Below are 13,814 nucleotides of genomic sequence, written 5' to 3' on the forward strand. Positions count from 1 at the left end.
CAGGGGAGGCCATGTGGAGGCTGTCATCTTCTCTCCCCCCCAAAAAAAAGACATTTTGCATTGAAATTTGGTGGTGACAATTTTGTTGGAAAGCTAAGCAGTGAATACTCGCAGATGGATTTGAGAAAACTTTCAGACATTCTGGGAACTTTTACCACCAAAACACCTCATTTTCATCAATAACCCATCACAAAGCATTGTGAGATGTTGTGTGACTGTAGCCTATACAAACCAAAAAGCAAAAACATGTCTGAGTGGTGTTTAGGGATACAAACATCCTTATGACACTCATATATTGTACACTGCTCAGAAATATGGCAACAGACAAAAGTAAGGAGTCCTGTAGCAAGTGGGTGTAGATATAAAAATCACAAAAGTGTTGACAACATGGAGTCAGTTCAATACATGATCATATACTTTACAGTCTCATCCAAAATTATTGGAATAGCAAGACTAATTGTTTTGAATATAAACTGAATACATTTGTGTTGGAGATGAATATGTGATGATAGAAATTCAGCTTTCATTTCCTGATATTTACATCTAGATGTGTTAACTTTAGAACCTTTTTTTTTAACCAACTCATTTTTCAAGTAATGGAACATGTGAGTGACAGATGTTTCTTGTTGCCCAGGTGTAGCCCTGTTAGATTGTTTAAACAATGAATAACTCTAACTAGCTACTATTGCTCTGAGCCCGAGGCTTCACCTGTGAAGATGCATTAGTTGTTGAAATGGATAGACCAACATAAAGACCAGAGAGCAGTCTATGGGGGAAAATCAAGAAATTCTGAAGCTGAGAAAAAAGGGAAACTTGGGCACAGCCAACACAATAATTTGGAATGTCCTAAAAAAAGAAAGAAACCATAGGTGTACTTATAACCATGTCAAATCATGCCAATTTATTTGTATAGTTTCTTTAACAATTGACATTGTCAAAGCAGCTTTACAGAAAAATGAAGATTGTAAACATTTGGACTAATAAATGTGTTCCTGGGCGGCACGGTGGTGTAGTGGTTAGTGCTGTTGCCTCACAGCAAGAAGGTCCGAGTTTGAGCCCTGTGGCCGGCGAGGGCCTTTCTGTGTGGAGTTTGCATGTTCTCCCCATGTCCGCGTGGATTTGCTCCGGTTTCCCTCACAGTCCAAAGACATGCAAGTTAGGTTAACTGGTGACTCTAAATTGACCATAGGTGTGAATAGTTGTCTGTGTCTATGTGTCAGCCCTGTGATGACCTGGCGACTTGTCCAGGGTGTACCCCGCCTTTTGCCCATAGTCAGCTGGGATAGGCTCCAGCTTGCCTGCAACCCTGTAGAACAGGATAAAGCGGCTAGAGATAATGAGGTGAGATTAAATGTGTTCCTGATGAGCAAGCCTGTGGTGAGGAAAAACTCCCTCAGATGACACAAGGAAGAAACCTTGAGAGGAACCAGACTCAAAGGGAACCCATCCTCATCTGGGTGATAACAGATTGTGTGGTTATAAATAACTCGCTTCTATAATTGTCTCCTATAGAGTCACAAAGTACAACTGTGTAACCAGGAAATTCATTATAGTTTTAACATGAAGTCTTTTTTGTTGAAGTTATAAACTCTTTATTGATGGAAACTTGAGTGTAAAAATGTTCATGACAACTGCAGTCCTAAAGTTATGTTGATTGTAGTCCCCAGCCATCATAGCAAAACTAAGTGTCCAGAGCGTCTTCTAAGTGCATGTTTTGATTGTCCATATGGGGCCGTCCTCCACAGGAGTGATGTGATGAGACTCCAGCCAGAAGTAGGGCATCAGGCTGGATCAGGTAGATCCAAGGAGCGAAGAGGTCAGCACCACTGGTGTCTCAGGATTGACATGTAACTTGACAGAGAGAGAGAGAGAGAGAGAGACGGGGAGGATACAGGTTGTTGGGTATGCCTGGTGTCACCTAATGGTCAAAAATAATGTACATTTTGTGCTGAGTGCAAGCAGGGACTCCAGCAAGACTAACTATGACAGCATAACTAAAAGGGAGAGCCAGAAGGTAACACAGACATGAGGGAGCCCTGGTACATAAAATGGCCAGTCACTCCACCGTCAACAAACCCGAGTGGACATGTGAGGGGCGACAGCAAACCAGCCATTGAACAGGTCAGCGAAGGAAAACAGCAGCAGCTCATGAGAGAAACATTTTGAGCACTGTAAAGAAACACCCCAAAACAACAGTCAGTGACATCATCAACAACCTCCACAAGGCAGGAGTGAAGGTACTACAATCCACCATTCGAAGACGCCTTTGAGAGCAGAAATATAGAGGCCATACCACAAGATGTAAACCACTCATCAGCAGTAGGAATCATAAGGCCAGATCTGAATTCACAAAAAATATAGGGATAAGCCATAAAAGATCTGGAACCAGGATTGCCCTCTACCAAAGAGATGGAAGGGCCAAAGTGTGGAGAAAGAAAGAATCTATATATCATTGAAAACATACAAGCTCACTGGTCAAGCACAGTGGAGGTAGTGTCATGGCTTAGACTTGCATGGCTGATTCTGGAACAGACTCACTAATCTTTATTGATGATGGAACTCATGATGATAGCAGCAGAATGAGCTCAGAAGTCTACAGAAACATTCTGTCTGACAATTTACAGAGAAATCCATCCAATCTAATCTTGGAATCTTGGGAGGAATGTCATCATGCAGTAAGACAATGACCCAAAACACACTGCCAACACAACCCAGGACTTCATCTAGGGAAAAAAGTGGAAGGATTTAGGCTGGACAAGTCAATCACCAAACCTTAAACCAACTGAGCAGCATTTCACCTCCTGAAGGGGAGACTGAAGGGAGAAACCCCCCCAAAACAAAAAACTACTGAAAGAAGATGCAATACAAGCCTGGAAAAGCATCCTTGCAGAGGGTGATTAGAGCTTGGTGCTGGTTCTGCTGGGTGGTGGCAACAGCATGGATGAGGTCTTTGAGTGGGGAGGACTCCATGGGTGGTTCCCTTCCGTATCCTTGGCTTTCAGCACCACTGTAGTATGTCCCTGAGGTGGGTGGAATACCGAAGCACAGACAGGCAGGTAGGTAGGTAATGATGTTTTAACACCATTTGTTAATTTTGAATTAGCTTTTCAGCATTTACTTTATTCTACACACATGCTCTGGTCAGGAGACACCACCTCTCTGCTCTCCCTCTCCTTATCAACCCTTAGCCATCACTGAAACAGACAGACACACACACACACACACACACACAACTTCAATTAACAACAGGTGAGATCACTTTGCCACTCACCTTCCCTGGCCCCATCCTCCATTCATAAACCGACACTTGACCATGCCCCTGCTGCCACATTGATGTTAGTGGGTCACCAGCTTGATCCAGGGATATGTCTATGAAGGTTCTCAGTCATCCAGGTCATCATAAACCATAGGTGCTAAAGAAGGCAACTGAACTTGCTTGAAATTCTTGAAAATGTTTCACCTCTCATCTGATAACTGGGACTTCCCACTCATCAGACAGAACTGAAGAAGCCTTTTGGATGAGAGGTGAAATGTCTTCAAGAATTTCAAGCAAGTCCAGTTGCCTTCTTTAGCACCTACGGTTGATCCAGGGATACACACCCAAGTATTAAATGTCATTTACTTCAATACCATATGTTCCAATACTTTTGATCAGATTAAAGTTGGGTGGTCTGCCACCAAAGATACCATGTTCTAAGTTGTTTAACACACTTAGATGTGAATATCAGGAAATGAAAGCTGATCTATCATCTCATATTCATCTTTTGATCTCAAACTCAGTGGTCTTCAGTGTAAAGTAATAACAAAATAACTAGCCTTGCTGTTCCAATACTTTCAGACTGCAAATAACTTGTTTCAATCATTTTGTTTTTCAGATCCAGATTTTTTTTCCATCTCACAGCTCATGTGAGCAGCTCAAAAAATGCATACAAAAACAAAACTGCAATTCTGATTCTCATACTGCAGTGAACTGATTTGATTCATAGATTAATCAGTTTTTCTCAGCTGACTTGGAAGTGGACCGAGAACCATCTCACTCAGATGTGAAAGAACCCTGAGGAAGTTCATTTTGATTGCCATCATCCCCCCAGTTCTCTCCTTCTATACAGTATGTGCTTTAGTGTTCTCCTGCTGTTTAACAAAGAAATAAAGTACATTTAAATGAGCATTACAAGGTGTTCAATCTTATTACTCTACAGCACTGCTGATTCTGGATTGTGATTGGTCAGAAGAGAAGCTGTTGATTAATTTTCTACAACCCCGATTCCAAAAAAGTTGGGACAAAGTACAAATTGTAAATAAAAATGGAATGCAATAATTTACAAATCTCAAAAACTGATATTGTATTCACAATAGAACATAGACAACATATCAAATGTCAAAAGTGAGACATTTTGAAATTTCCTGCCAAATATTGGCTTATTTGAAATTTCGTAGACAGCAACACATCTCAAAAAAGTTGGGACAGGGGCAATAAGAGGCTGGAAAAGTTAAAGGTACAAAAAAGGAACAGCTGGAGGACCAAATTGCAACTCATTAGGTCAATTGGCAATAGGTCATTAACATGACTGGGTATAAAAAGAGCATCTTGGAGTGGCAGCGGCTCTCAGAAGTAAAGATGGGAAGAGGATCACCAATCCCCCTAATTCTGCGCCGACAAATAGTGGAGCAATATCAGAAAGGAGTTCGACAGTGTAAAATTGCAAAGAGTTTGAACATATCATCATCTACAGTGCATAATATCATCAAAAGATTCAGAGAATCTGGAAGAATCTCTGTGCATAAGGGTCAAGGCCGGAAAACCATACTGGGTGCCCGTGATCTTCAGGCCCTTAGACGGCACTGCATCACATACAGGCATGCTTCTTTACTGGAAATCACAAAATGGGCTCAGGAATATTTCCAGAGAACATTATCTGTGAACACAATTCACCGTGCCATCCGCCGTTGCCAGCTAAAACTCTATAGTTCAAAGAAGAAGCCGTATCTAAACATGATCCAGAAGCGCAGACGTCTTCTCTGGGCCAAGGCTCATTTAAAATGGACTGTGGCAAAGTGGAAAACTGTTCTGTGGTCAGATGAATCAAAATTTGAAGTTCTTTATGGAAATCAGGGACGCCGTATCATTCGGACTAAAGAGGAGAAGGACGACCCAAGTTGTTATCAGCGCTCAGTTCAGAAGCCTGCATCTCTGATGGTATGGGGTTGCATTAGTGCGTGTGGCATGGGCAGCTTACACATCTGGAAAGACACCATCAATGCTGAAAGGTATATCCAGGTTCTAGAGCAACATATGCTCCCATCCAGACGATGTCTCTTTCAGGGAAGACCTTGCATTTTCCAACATGACAATGCCAAACCACATACTGCATCGATTACAGCATCATGGCTGCGTAGAAGAAGGGTCCGGGTACTGAACTGGCCAGCCTGCAGTCCAGATCTTTCACCCATAGAAAACATTTGGCGCATCATAAAACGGAAGATACGACAAAAAAAAACTAAGACAGTTGAGCAACTAGAATCCTACATTAGACAAGAATGGGTTAACATTCCTATCCCTAAACTTGAGCAACTTGTCTCCTCAGTCCCCAGACGTTTACAGACTGTTGTAAAGAGAAAAGGGGATGTCTTACAGTGGTAAACATGGCCTTGTCCCAACTTTTTTGAGATGTGTTGTTGTCATGAAATTTAAAAATCACCTATTTTTTCCCTTTAAATGATACATTTTCTCAATTTAAACATTTGATATGTCATCTATGTTCTATTCTGAATAAAATATGAATTTTGAAACTTCCACATCATTGCATTCCATTTTTATTTACAATTTGTACTTTGTCCCAACTTTTTTGGAATCGGGGTTGTATAACAGCAGCTCTGGCAGTAGCACAGTTCCAAATCACAGGTTTATATTAATGCACTTGTTCTAATGTTATCACTTTCTGTAGTAGCTCATTCACAAGGATGTGTACAGCAGATCTAACATTTTTATTTCTTTAAGATTTATGGAAAGAGTCAGCGCTTTGGAACAGTCAGAGGTAAAGCTTTAAGTTTTCCCACATCTCCTGAATAGAGGTGTTTACACTTTATGGTTTCTCTGTGACATGACAAGCTGTGTTGTCTTTTGTCTTGTTAACATCAAAAGAGAGAAAAAAAATGAAGCCGATGAGAGAACAATAAAATGTAAGTATAAACAGATAAAAAAGTATGCCATGTTCTTTCATTAACTTGCTATGGTATAAGAGTACTTGGGACATCCAGTTATAGGAACTCCTGGGTGGTAAGAATACAGTAACTGTACTTTATCACACCACACCACTGTTGATTGTTTTACTCTAACAGCACAACTTGTTTTATTGAGTGTTTTATTATTTGCTTATCTATATGGCTCTCAGCCAAGTCCTGGAGTCTCATATGAGAAATATCATTTTTAAAAATGTGGTCGTATGATTTCGTTTTGACCTTTACATGATCACTCGCTGTGCATTAAAATTCACAGAAACTCACTGAATTTATGAGCGCTCTCTCGAACATTTCAGGGAGTGTAAAACTGCATGACACCCGGGGTCCTGATGTTCCAGTAAAAAAAAAGGAAAGAATAAAAAATAACAGGTGTCTCTTACTTATTATTTTCCTGGACGGAGGTTACATTTTCCAAAGCTGCAGTAGACTATTATTATATGAGCTTATTTTCTGATTTGTTTCAGAGGCCATATTGTTTTTGGCTCAGTGCCAATGGGAGTTACCGAATATCTCTGTCGCTCAGTAAGAACTGTAAGCCCACAAGGCAAGTTTCCTGACTTGTATTGAAAGTTGAAATAAAATGTCTGCTCTGTGCTTTGGCTCATGAGTTCATCTTTTACAAACCTTTAGAATTCGTAGTCATGCCTCTGTGGTGATGCTCAATGTTACAGGAGCAGTATTGTATTGTACATGGTGTTCGAGCTCGCAGGATATAAACCTTGACATATTCCCGTCAGCGCACCAATCAGATTTACCCGAATGTTTGCACAATCAATATGAATAATCTCATAAAATATTGGTGTTAATGTACTGTCTGAAGCAAATTTAGCATGAGCTAGCTAGCTACAAAACAAAGCATTAAACATAAATCCATCCAATTGATGTTTGTCTATTTCCAAATATTCATGTCACTCTGCTGACACATACTATGTCCATGATCTGGACTTTAAACCAGAATTCACAAAACGTCAGTTGGTCCACACCAGACACGTCTCACGAGCAGAAGGAGAAAGAGCGACAACAAACAAATATATGTTTTATATCACTTTTTGTTTTGCAAGATGTAATAGAGGAAACCACACCACTCTAGGACACGCCCCTTCTCAGCTACACCCTCCTCTCAACCATGCTTCCTCTCAAGCACTTTCACCTTCTCAGCCACACCATCCTCTAAGCCACACCTCCTCTCAGACATAAGCGAGGATTGTATGACAGATGCCACACATTTGATAGCTGCGTGTTAAAGTGAAACGTATATTTGCTGAAAGTCATGCAGCTATTTTTAAAACAGAGATTCACAGATTTTAAAAGAGAAAATCTCAAAATCAAAGCAATTAGACCACACCTCCTTTACCTCAGAGGCCATACCTCTTTCACCTCCTTCACTGAGACTGACAGGTCTCAGTGAAGGAGGTGTGGCCTCTGTGTATCAGTTTCAGATAATCATATAATTATAATCATCAAACTCTGACCCTGGCATTGAATTTGAGTTTAAATATTTATATTAGCATTACAAAGAGTCTCAGATTTAACTTCCACTGGCCTTAAACATGCTCTGTGGATCTGTCTGTCTGTCCATCTGTCTTTCTCTCTGTCTATCTCTCTCTCTTCTACTCATCTGAAAGGAAAAAGGTGTTGTTTAGAACAGGAACACACTCCCTTTGTGTTCAGCAAGTCAGTGCAGGCTCTGATTTTTCCAGGAATTCGTCCTTGCGTAGCTGGAGACTGAGGGAGGAATGGAGTGAGAGAGTGAGAGAGAGAGAATGACGGTATCTAAAACCCCACACACATGCGATATATTTATTAAGAGAAACTCCTAATTTGGCTGCTGAGTATTGGAATGGGGATCACTTTACACACACACACACACACACACACACACAAACCCCGCGTGGTGAGGAATGTTCCAGTCTGTGTCTTTGCCTGCTGGTAGTAAAACACAGAGACGTAATGAAGGCCTGTCACTCAGCCAGACGCAAAGCATGATGGGACTGTTGTCTCCTTGTCTTTGATCAACCAGATAAACAGACAGTATCGCCCCGTTTCCTCTGATCAATCTCTCTCTCTCGCTCTCTCTCACTCACACACACACTCATTTTAGATTTTAGATTTTAGATGGCACTCATCTAAAATCACAATAGGAGAATGACAGACTTCTGAGACAGCTACAGTAGGGTTTAAAAGTTTGTGAACCCTTTAGAATTTTCTATATTTCTGCATAAATATGACCTAAAACATCATCAGATTTTCACACAAGTCCTAAAAATAGATAAAAAGAACCCAGTTAAACAAATGAAACAAAAATATTATACTTGGTCATTTATTTATTGAGGAAAATGATCCAATATTACATATCTGTGAGCGGCAAGAGTATGTGAACCTCTAGGATTAGCAGTTAATTTGAAGGTGAAATTAGAGTCAGGTGTTTTTAATCAATGGGATGACAATCAGGTGTGAGTGGGCACCCTGTTTTATTTAAAGAACAGGGATCTATCAAAGTCTGATCTTCACAACACATGTTTGTGGAAGTGTATCATGGCACGAACAAAGGAGATTTCTGAGGATTTCTGATTTTTTCATTTATTTATTGAGGAAAATGATCCAATATTACATATCTATGAGTGGCAAAAGTATATGAACCTTTGCTTTCAGTATCTGGTGTGACCCCCTTGTGCAGCAATAACTGCAACTAAACGTTTGCGGTAACTGTTGATCAGTCCTGCACACCGGCTTGGAGAAATTTTAGCCTGTTCCTCCGTACAGAACAGCTTCAACTCTGGGATGTTGGTGGGTTTCCGCACATGAACTGCTCGCTTCAGGTCCTTCCACAACATTTCGATTGGATTGAGGTCAGGACTTTGACTTGGCCATTCCAAAACATTAACTTTATTCTTCTTTAACCATTCTTTGGTCGAACGACTTGTGTGCTTAGGGTCGTTGTCTTGCTGCATGACCCACCTTCTCTTGAGATTCAGTCCATGGACAGATGTCCTGACATTTTCCTTTAGAATTCATTGGTATAATTCAGAATTCATTGTTCCATCAATGATGGCAAGCCGTCCTGGCCCAGAGGCAGCAAAACAAGCCCAAACCATGATACTACCACCGCCATGTTTCACAGATGGGATAAGGTTCTTATGCTGGAATGCAGTGTTTTCCTTTCTCCAAACATAATGCTTCTCATTTAAACCAAAAAGTTCTATTTTGGTCTCATCCATCCACAAAACATTTTTACAATAGCCTTCTGGCTTGTCCACGTGATATTTAGCAAACTGCAGATGAGCAGCAATGTTCTTTTTGGAGAGCAGTGGCTTTCTCCTTGCAACCCTGCCATGCACACCATTGTCGTTCAGTGTTTTCCTGATGGTGGACTCATGAACATTAACATTAGCCAATGTGAGAGAGGCCTTCAGTTGCTAAGAAGTTACCCTGGGGTCCTTTGTGACCTCGCCAACTATTACACGCCTTGCTCTTGGAGTGATCTTTGTTGGTCAACCACTCCTGGGGAGGGTAACAATGGTCTTGAATTTCCTCCATTTGTACACAATCTGTCTGACTGTGGATTGGAGTCCAAACTCTTTAGAGATGGTTTTGTAACCTTTTCCAGCCTGATGAGCATCAACAACGCTTTTTCTGAGGTCCTCAGAAATCTCCTTTGTTCGTGCCATGATACACTTCCGCAAACATGTGTTGTGAAGCTCAGACTTTGATAGATCCCTGTTCTTTAAATAAAACAGGGTGCCCACTCACACCTGATTGTCATCCCATTGATTAAAAACACCTGACTCTAATTTCACCTTCAAATTAACTGCTAATCCTAGAGGTTCACATACTCTTGCCGCTCACAGATATGTAATATTGGATCATTTTCCTCAATAAATAAATGACCAAGTATAATATTTTTGTTTCATTTGTTTAACTGGGTTCTCTTTATCTACTTTTAGGACTTGTGTGAAAATCTGATGATGTTTTAGGTCATACTTATGCAGAAATATAGAAAATTCTAAAGGGTTCAAAACTTTCAAGCACCACTGTACAGATATGGTAGCGGTGATGGAGGAACATTAAAGAAACATGCTACTGTTGATGCAAAGTGTTGAGTTGAGTTGGCGCATGCGCCTTCTGTGCTACGCATTTCCTGGTTTCTGAGTTGTTTGCGACGAGTCTTTCTTTCCGCGAGTGTTTGCATCAGTCACAAATCTTTATAATTTTTTCTACAAATAATTTTCCAGTATCCTCTTCATTTTTTATTGTACTTTCACTTTCCTTTTTGTACTTTCCACTTTCGCTTTCCTTTTAACTTTTTTTTTCTTTTTTTGGAAGAACGCCAAGACCGGAAGCTTTCTTTTTCTCCTCCTGTGTAAAGACCACAAGTGGTGGCCATCCACATCGGATCTGCTTTAATATCAACAGCTCTTCAATTAAGGTACATGAATCTTTTCATCATGGCACACCTTCAGCCTTTTCAGTGTGCTGAGTGCAGAATGTTTAGTCATTCTTCCTCCGTTGCTAGTGACAGCTTTATTTGTGATAAGTGCAGATTTGTTAGCTCTCTGACAGAGAAGATCATAGTGTTAGAAGCATGTATCCAGGCTTTAGAGAAGGTCAGTGAGAATGAGCACAGTGTAGTTTCTGTAGGGGAAAGTCTGGATGCCCGAGGTGGAGTTAGTAATCCCCCAACTCTGGCATTAGAGCCCTTACAGCGAGGCAAATGGGTGACGGCTTGGCAGCATAAGTGTAGAGCCAAAGCTACCGCTGAGGCTCGCCCACGGGAGCACCACTCCTCTCCACTTCACGTGTCAAACAGGTTTGCTCTCCTTAGTGATGCACCCGCTGAGAAACCTGAAAGAGCTCTGGTTATGGGGACTCTATCATATGGCACATGAAATTAGCTCAGCTTTTAGGGGCACCAGCAGCTTTAGTCAGGTGTATACCGGGAGCCAGGGTGCCAGACATAGCAGGTAATCTTAGGGTCCTAGGCAAGCACAGGTTCTCAAAGATAGTTATCCATGCAGGTGCTAATGATATATGCCTTTGTCAGTCTGAGGTTACTAAGAGTAACTTTGTAGAGGTGTTTAAATTAGCGAAGGCAATGTCCGATGCTGTAGTATGCTCTGACCCCATCCCAATGCAGCGTTGCGATGTAGCTTACAGCAGGTTATGGTTGCTGAACTGCTGGTTGTCCAGGTAGTGCTCTGAAAACAGTGTGGGCTTTATAGATAATTGGGCTCATTTTGAGGGCACTGCTGGCCTGTTAGGGCGGGACGGTATCCATCCCACTTGGGAAGGTGCTGCTCTCATTTCCTAGAGCACCACATTGAGACTCCTCCAGAGGAGGTGGTACTCAGCTGCTCATATTGGCTCCCTAAGCACAAACAAAACATGATTCAGGATGAATTCAAGGCCATGCTTGTTATGGGGGTAATCAAGGAGTCCTATAGTGATTGGAGAAGCCCAGTGGTCTTGATTCCCAAGTCCGACGCGTCAGTCGGTTTCTGTGTGGACTTTAGAAAAGCCCATTTGGTGTCTAAATTTGATGCATAGCCGATGCCTCACTCAATCACTTTGGCACAAGTCCCTTTTATTCAACACTGGATTTAGCCAAGGGATATTTGCAGATCCCCTTGATTCCAAAGCCCCAAGGAAAAACAGCCTTTTCCACTCCACCAGTTTATCACCCTTCCTTTTGGGTTGTTTGGACCCCCAAGCATGTTTCAATGACTCATAGACAGAATCATCCACCCACACAGTGCATATGCCACTGCATACTTCGATGACAATCATTTACATTAATAATAGGCAGCGGCCTTTACAACATCTGAGGGCTGTCCTGAGATTGTTGAGATGAGTGGGACTCACAGCAAATTCAAAGAAGTGTGCAATTAGATGGGTGGAAGTATGGTATCTGGGCTTCCACTTGGGTCATCAGCAGGTGCAGCCCCAAATTGATAAGACTACAGTGATTGCAGTTTGCCTGAGACCCAAGACCAAAAAGGGGGTGAGACAGTTTCTGGTGCTGACTGCCTATTATAAAAGGTTTGTACCTAATTTTTCAGACATCACCAGCCCACTGACTGACCTCACTAAAAAGGGTGCATCAGCTCCAGTCCAGTGGATGAGCTGTGTAAATTGACTTTCTGCCAAGTAAAGGCAGTTTTGTATGTGGGCCACTGTTGCATTCACCTGAGTATTCTCTCCATGTTGTCTTGCAGACTGATGCATCGGACAGATAGCTGGGGGCTGTCTTTTACCAGGTGATAGAGGGGGAGGGGCATCCATTGCTGTAATACAGCATGATAAAAAAGTGTCTGATCACCAAATGGGTGGTCCTCACTCTATAGTACTACCTGCTGGGATGCCCTTTCACTCTCTGTTCTTACCACACTCCAGAGGCTGCAATGCATGAAGGATGTCAACCCACAATCATTGGTATCTGGTGCTTCAGCCCTTTAAGCTTGAGGTGGTCCACAGGCTGGGGGTGCAGATGGTGGTGGTCGATTACTTCTCCCACCAGGAGGGGGAGTCAGCTGCAGGCCAGATAGCTCTCTAGCCTAAGTCAAGAGGTGGGGGTATGTGGCAGTGGGGGTGTGATCACATGTCAGCTGTAGGAGTCAGGTAGAACTAGCAGGTAATGTGATGACTCTCAACTGTGTTTAATCACTGGCAATCCACTAATATGTGTTTTGTTTTTATGTGTGTGCTTGCAGAGAAGCTGGTGAGCAGAGAGAGAGAGAGAACCAGCACAGTGCTGTGTGTGTGTGTGTGTGTGTGTGTGTGTGTGTGTGTGCCCGTGTGTTCCTGAACATGATGTATGAACAGGTGAATGTGCATTCTCTTGCACAAAATTAGTATACAAATTAATGGAGAAATAAATAGCTTATGCCAAATTATTATGGCACATTACAAAAAATAAATTTAAAAATTCAAGTCCTCATCTCCAATTTATGAGTCCAAATGCAGTTAATGCACAAGTCTGAGTCCAAGTCATCAATGCTCAAGTCCAAGTTAAATCACGAGTCCTTAAAATTTGGGCGCAAGTCAGACTCAAGTACTACAAGCCTGTACAGGTGCTGTGGTGTGTTTGGTCTTTAATCAGCGTTTATTCACATTGAACTGCTCATAACACATTTAGATCTGACCTAATCGCATGCATTACAACCTGCACTCTCGCACTCTCTCTCTCTGTGTGTGTGTGTGTGTGTGTGTGTGTTACTCTGAAATGTCTGGAATCTACCATATCTGTAGTGGAGTGTTTATGACTTGTGGGTCCTCATCACACACACACACACACACACACACACACACACACACACACACACACACAGGATCAGTGATACGTTGGGGCTGTTTTTGTAATTCTTGCGAAGACTGATAGTATCATGAAATTTTCTAAGTTCCAGGATTATTTTAGATCAAAGTGAGAAGATCAGAGTAAAATTTTGATGCCAAAAGTTCTTGGCACTGAGGAAATTTACTCCTACATTTAAGCTATGAATAAAAGCGATGTACAAATATCTAAGCTTCTTTAGCATAAAGAATAATTTTAAACAGGCTAGCAATTAAGAGTTCCAGAG

General features: G+C 41.7%; 1 long non-coding RNA gene across 2 annotated transcripts in view; it reads right to left on the bottom strand.

The window, feature by feature from the left end:
- Nucleotides 1-882: 882 nt before the first annotated feature.
- The window catches only part of LOC132891390 (uncharacterized), a 90,544-nt gene continuing 77,612 nt past the window's right edge, over nucleotides 883-13,814 (bottom strand). The window contains exons 2-3 of one of the 2 annotated variants that reach the window (XR_009655318.1): nucleotides 3,119-3,194; nucleotides 883-3,020 (exon numbers count right to left, since the gene is read on the bottom strand). This is a non-coding gene — a long non-coding RNA (uncharacterized LOC132891390). Of the gene's footprint in view, nucleotides 3,021-3,118; nucleotides 3,379-13,814 lie in introns of those variants that run through there. The other variant, XR_009655317.1, reaches the window with a different exon arrangement.

This window comes from Neoarius graeffei, chromosome 9 (assembly GCF_027579695.1).
Source record: "Neoarius graeffei isolate fNeoGra1 chromosome 9, fNeoGra1.pri, whole genome shotgun sequence".
In the NCBI taxonomy this organism is placed as follows: domain Eukaryota; kingdom Metazoa; phylum Chordata; class Actinopteri; order Siluriformes; family Ariidae; genus Neoarius; species Neoarius graeffei.